Raw genomic sequence first — 6,503 nt, 5'->3', positions numbered from 1 at the left:
AGCTAGTAAATGGATCACGCGAAACTTACATTTTCTTTCTCGTCTCTTTACAGGATTTTAATATTTAGAGTACTGCAGAGTAAAGAACTTAATTATTTAGAGATCTGCAGAGAAGAGACAAATTTAAAAAGATTAATGCAAACATAAAAACTGAAAATTTAATTATTCTTCTGGCTTTTATATTGCATTTTGATAAAAATCAGACATAGCATTTTAGAGAAACTCTTAATTTCTAAACATACGCATACACCTTATGTAACGGTTAAAAATGATCTTGAACAAATTAAATTTTATATTAATTTATATTTATATTTAAAACTAATAAATGAATTTATATTTAAATCACACATTTCACACACAAAATTACACATTAGTGAATAGTTACAAAATTACACACGAAATTAATAGAAAAAAGGAAAAATCTATCCAAAAAAATAAATCAAATGACACAAATGTAACCCTATCTAAAATATGTACCATTACGTTCAAATATATAATCATAAAATTAGAATATAATATAACATTCAAATATATAAATATAGTTATAGCCTTCAAATATATCTTTATAACATTCATATATGCATTTATATCCAAACAAATAATTATAAAACATCTGTGCACATAAAATACCTGTATGCTTTTGATTTATTAAGTAATGATAAATTTTTCCTAGATAAAAGATAGTTTTATGAATTACATTCTTTGATTTATTCAGAAAATCTAGAGAACTCTTTCTCTTCAGCTGTTTCTAGTGATGATCAAATAATGAATGCGTATCCTGCCACATAAAAGATGATTAATGGTTCTTGTTAACATAAAGAGAATACATATTTCATCTATTTTAGTTAACGTTATACTAGCATGTAAGTGACTTTTCTGACACAGATAGTAAAGAACTTCATCTGAGGCAGGTTATACGTATATCACAGTTTGACATATATAATATAAATATATATTATAGCCTCAGTTATTATTTCGAAAAAATATGATCAAGTTAATAATAAAAGAAATAATAAGAAGAAGAATTTCTGTTTCGATATGATCTTTAATGCATGGTTACTTACCTGTATGTATGAGCTATTCATTAACTAAATTTTATTATTCAGGATACAAAAGTTTTAGGATTAAAAGTGTAATTGATTCTTTCTGATTTTTGGCAAGGCTGGACCCAGTTACAAATCTATTTATGACTTTTAACTCGATTCAGGAAGAGTTTTATTTTAATACTTCTTGAAGTATTTGAAAATTGGAGTTTATACTTGGATTTTCAACTATGCTTATACTTTGATTTATATTATGATTTTCATAGTGAATAACAATATTATGGGGCCGGGATAGCCTGGTTGGTAGGGCGCTGGACTCACGTTCTTGTGAGCTGGAGTTCACATCCAGCAGGCCGTAGACTCCTCGTGTGACTGATGCACGATAAATTTGTCGTATCACAAAGTCTTCCATGTTCCTATAACAAATTATACATCTTGGGTTACTGAATTGAAGATTGATTATTCTCTGGTCCAGGCTATAATTATGGTTAAAATTTTGAATAGGTCCACTCTTTAAACGGGTGTGAAGTATGGGTGTGGCAGAAGTTAAATTCTAGGCCATAGAAGGCTCCACTGTAAAACAGAAGCAATCGCACCACTTGCCACAATGGTATACGACAACAACAGCAATATTATAACTTCTATTTGAATCTTTCAGTGCTTAATTGTACTGAAACCTGAAAATGTTCTGTAGATTAGCATAACTATTACACAAAGAAAAGAATTCTGGCAAAACTACCCTTCTTGTATGGCATTTCTGGAAGAAAAAAAAACTACATAATTCTGTTAATAATTCCAAAATATACGGTATTTAAACCAATCATTCGGAAACTTTTTCGTTCGTATTAAGAATTCACATTATTCTGTTTCGATATGATCCTTGATGTATCGCTACTTACTAAAATAAGCCATTTGTTAATTAATTTTTATTATTTAACCCTTTCTAAAGCCGTGGTAAGTATACTTACCACCTATTTTTAAAGTCTATGGTGAACTTTTTTACCATTTTTAATTTAGGTTTCCATTTGTTAATAACTTCAGCTTTCTTGAAGTGCACTTGAATAAAACTGGCAATTATTTGTTAGTTTAAGAAAACGTATAAAAATTATAAAATGCATAATTCCTTTTGAAGATTGTAGCATTTATAAAATTTATTCTATAAATAAAGAAAAATGAAAGTCAATATGTTCCTAATAGGTCGTGTTAAATATGTTTACCACCAAAAAAATGGCATTTTTATAAACTAAATAAAAAAAAATTCCTTTTGTCAATTACTATTCTAATAACAATTTCAATTGCAAAAGTACTTTAATTTTCCTTTACTAGAAATAAATGGCCCATTAAATGGTTAAGATAAAAAGCTTTTAGGATTTAAATGGTTATTATGTCTACCTGATCTTTTAGAAGGCTAAACACAAGTTTTACTAATCAAATTACAGAATCTATTTTAGGTGTCCCAAACTCGAAACATAAGAAGTCTTATTTTGATATTTATTGATATATATTGATATTTATTGATATATTTGAAAATTGCAGCTTTAGCTTTGATTCTCAGAATATGTATTAGAATGCTATATGTGAACACATATAACTTCTATTTGAATACTTTAATGCTTAATTGCACTGAAACCTGAAAATAGTCTACAGATTTGCATAACTATTAGACGGATAAAAGAATTCTGGTAAAATTACCGTACTTGTATGTATGTAATGGCATTCCTGATAAAATAAAACCATAATTCTGGCCATAAAACAAAAATATACCTTATTTAAGTCATTCATTTCGTAATTCTTTCGTTCATGTGGTAAAGGATTGCTGGAAATTCTGTTCTCAAAATTAAAGTTCCTATTAACAGACAGTTAATAAAAATATATTAATTTAACCTAATAAATGGTTTTTATGCCACACTCTAAAGTATCATGATAAAAGTACCACATTTAGTACCAAACAGAATGGCAATAAAACTATATTTTATTGTTAGTTATACCAAAAGCCGTTATCAAAGCTTTTCGATAAAAATCACCGTAAAGCCTTCCCATAGAGTCGGAAACTCGGGAAGTTTTACCTTATTCCGGTAATTTTAACCTGCTTTTTTTCTCGGTGTTACATTTTTTTAAAATTAGAGTAACTTTTTTCACATAAAAAAGAGCCTCTCTAATTAAAAAAAAAGAGAACACTATTCTAAACTGATGGAACCACTACGTTTCGGTCCCGTCCGCTGTCCCGGACCCTAGGACAGGTGAGTTCCCTCTGTAAGTATCTTGACAGATACTCACAGAATACCATCTTATTTTTTGGCTACAATTGCAAGAAGGAAAGGCGTAACTGATTTCCTTAGATTCATAAGTTTCCATATTATCCCGAAATTCCATAACACTTCCCAATTAAGTGATATTTTATAACTTTCTCCTCACAGATATCGGAGAGACGCTCCAACGTCCGGAAAGTTCAGGTAACCGGAACGTTCAGACGTTCGGGAAATTCAGATAACCCCTTTACGCATTTGGATTCGACAACTGTTTTAAGTTACTGACAAGTAAGTACTTTTGAAAGTGTTCATTTTATAAGAAAATGTTTTTAAAAATCTAAAACAGAAAGTCGAAAACTCACTTTTAATGAGAAAAAAAATAAATGCACACCTGCATATTTATTCAACTTAAAATAGGCATTCTTCAATTGCTCATAAGATCGCACTATTATTGACGCTCCAACGTCCGGAAAGTTCAGGTAACCGGAACGTTCAGACATTCGTAAAGTTCAGATAACCCTTTTACTCATTTGGATTCGAGAACTGTTTTAAGTTACTGACAAGTAAGTACAAGAAAGTGTTCATTTTATAAGAAAATATTTTTAAAAATCTAAACCAGAAAGTCGAAAATGCATTTTTTATGAGAAAAAAATAAATGCACACATGCATATTTATTCAACTTAAAATAGGCATTCTACAATTGCTTATAAGATCGCACTATTATTGACGCTCCAACGTCCGGAAAGTTCAGGTAACCGGAACATTCGGAAAGTTCAGATAACCCCTTTACGTATTTGGATTCGAGAACTGTTTTCAAATACTGACAAGTAAGTACTTTTGAAAGTGTTCATTTTATAAGAAAATGTATTTAAAAATCTAAAACAGAAAGTCGAAAATGCATTTTTTATGAGAAAAAAAATGCACACATGCATATTTATTCAACTTAAAATAGGCATTCTTCAATTGCTCGCAAGATCGCACTAATATTTGTAATAAATAAAACTAATTATGGTAGAAAGCACAGTTTAATTAACTATTTAAATATAAAATGCTGAACATGCACTTAATGAACTTTCAAATGTTTCAGAATTTATAGAATTCATCTTGATCTATAAATGCAGAGATATCATTTTAAAATTATAACATTTAAATCTTCAAAACATTATTGACATGATTAAATAGCTGCACTATAAATATAAAGATTTCATTACTTCAGAAGAAAAAAATTCTGATAAACGTACAGCACTGTATGGTAATGAAATTTCTAATAATAAAAATAATAAAAACATAACTTCGTTTAATAAAACGAAAATATATGGTATTTCAACCATTTATTTGGTATATTTTCCGTTTATATGGTAACAATTTACCAGAAATTCTGGTTTTCTAAATTATAGTTCTCCTTACCTAACATTTAGTGAAAAGTACAAAACAGAAATTTAAATTTAACAGAATAAATGGTTTTTATACCATGCTCTAAAGTATCATGATGAAATTGCTAAATTTTGCCACAGATACCAAATTTTATCACATATTATAAAACCATACATTATTTTTGATTTTACCAAAATCATTAACTAAGCACTTCGATAAAAAATTCCTTTATTTTTTTTTGTTTCCTTAAAGTCAGAAACAAGGCAAATTTTACCATATTCTGGAAGTTTTGAAGTTGTTTAGAATATTTAATGATTGAGTTATGGTACAATTTTCCGTGTTTCTAAGGGATGCAAATTTCTCATTTTACTACATTTAAACGGCTTTAAATTTCAAAAATTGTTGATAATATTTATAAAGTGTTACTTTCTCAATTTAAATGTAGCTTATTGGCAAAGTGCAATGCATTTCTAACCAAACGCATATTTAGTATAAATTCAGTTTAGAGACTTTCAATCAAGAAATAAGCAGTGCGAATATAATTCTCTTTCAAAAATTCTTCTCGAATTGATGCCAATTTAGCTGATGAAAGAGGACAATTTACCTTATACTTTAATTTTCCCATCAAACTCAATAACTTAAATGCATCCGCTATATGTATTAACTTCCATCATTGTTTATATAATATTTAAATGTATTAAGAATCGGAAAGAAGTTTTATAGAGCGGTATTCTAATTTATTCATCCATGAAATAATGCATCATTAAAATTAGTTAAACTTTAATTACCGAAATGGAAACCAATTTAAATTTTCATTCAAATTTCCCATAGCATTTATTCAAAATGAATTTCTAGGTTCAATACATATTACGCTTTCGGAATCTCAGTAAAAGTTTCAATTTTAAATTAAGTAGGTAACTTCCGGAGTTTAAAGTTAAATTCAGTTTGTTATTTGCTTAAAGCAAGGTAGTAGTTGAAATGATTTATGTACAAGGTCAGTTTAAATAATCGCCTAAATTAAATTTTATAGGGTATAAAAAAAATTCTTTATAAATAAGAAAAAAAACAAAACGGAACATCTCAAAAAATTTTGATCAAATGATCAAATTGTTGCATTGCAAAAAAATGCAGAATCGAATTACAATAAAAAGTATTGGGAGCTTGGGTCCATAAAATCTATTTTACCTAAAATTCATTTTTACCATGAAGTTCATTTTTACCATATAATTTTATACCATGATTTTTACCAAAATATTTATCTAATTACACTGATTCAGTGATTTGACAGTGAATATTACTGAATTTTATTTCGCTTCGTCATAAAAAGGAACTTTTACGAAATGAGCATACCTTTTTTTCGATGAATTTGAATTTTTGACCCTTACGCTATGGGGGAAGCCGGAATTAGGAAAATACAGTTCAAAACTGATTAGACAGGAAAGAGGTTTAAAATTCGGGTCTCTTAATGCTAATATTACTTCCTGCGCTATAACTATGAAAATATTGAAGTGCATAAATATATTTGGATAAAATTATGTAACTCATCCATCTATCCAAATATTTTTTTGAGTACAAAATAACTTTATAATTATTTATTTTTTATTACTTATTTGAATAACGGTAAAATTTTTTTGAGCAAAATGATAAACAAGTTTTTTCATTATTAGCTGTGTAATTTTAAATGAAAAATCGAAAATTTTAGCGGAATCGGTCAAACAGTTCTTGAGGAAAAAAAATTTAAAATTCGAATTTTTTTAACTCGCAAAAAGTAAGATTAAATTTAAGTGGCGTAAATTTTCAACTACTCTACTATAATATATATATATTATTTAAGTCA

General features: G+C 28.0%; 1 protein-coding gene across 1 annotated transcript in view; it reads left to right on the top strand.

Moving 5' to 3' along the window:
• The first annotated feature begins 3,460 nt into the window (after positions 1–3,460).
• LOC107455118 (complexin-like) overlaps positions 3,461–6,503 on the top strand; it is a 210,748-nt gene continuing 207,705 nt past the window's right edge. Inside the window, exon 1 of the mRNA XM_043041065.2 lies at positions 3,461–3,580. The gene's annotated coding sequence lies outside the window, so the exon portion shown is untranslated. The remainder of the gene's footprint in view (positions 3,581–6,503) is intronic.

Source organism: Parasteatoda tepidariorum, chromosome X2 (assembly GCF_043381705.1).
Source record: "Parasteatoda tepidariorum isolate YZ-2023 chromosome X2, CAS_Ptep_4.0, whole genome shotgun sequence".
Classification (NCBI taxonomy): domain Eukaryota; kingdom Metazoa; phylum Arthropoda; class Arachnida; order Araneae; family Theridiidae; genus Parasteatoda; species Parasteatoda tepidariorum.
The sequence above is the reverse complement of the archived record's forward strand: the minus strand, read 5'-3'. Positions and strand labels throughout refer to the sequence as shown.